The sequence below is a fragment of the Mastomys coucha genome, unplaced genomic scaffold, assembly GCF_008632895.1.
Source record: "Mastomys coucha isolate ucsf_1 unplaced genomic scaffold, UCSF_Mcou_1 pScaffold4, whole genome shotgun sequence".
Lineage (NCBI taxonomy): Eukaryota > Metazoa > Chordata > Mammalia > Rodentia > Muridae > Mastomys > Mastomys coucha.
This window is the reverse complement of record NW_022196910.1, coordinates 27,476,297-27,476,553: the sequence shown is the minus strand read 5'-3', so window position 1 is coordinate 27,476,553 and position 257 is coordinate 27,476,297.

Sequence of the window (257 nt, the reverse complement as noted above, 5' to 3'; positions counted from 1 at the left end):
CAAACAAACAAATAAACAACCTGTCACTGTGATTGTCAGAAAGATTTAAAACCTGTGGCCTATGCAGAAATTTAAGGTTCACAAGCAAAAAGACAGAAACAGGCCATTTTTTTTAACCTAAGGGAAATAAAAAGAATTGCTTTTTTTGGTCTCCTGTTTCACAAGGCCTGGAGTGTTAAAACATTATGGTAGCACGTGTACTTTTAAAATTACAACTGTATTTTTAAACAAACCATTTGTTGGTGAAGCAACTGCAA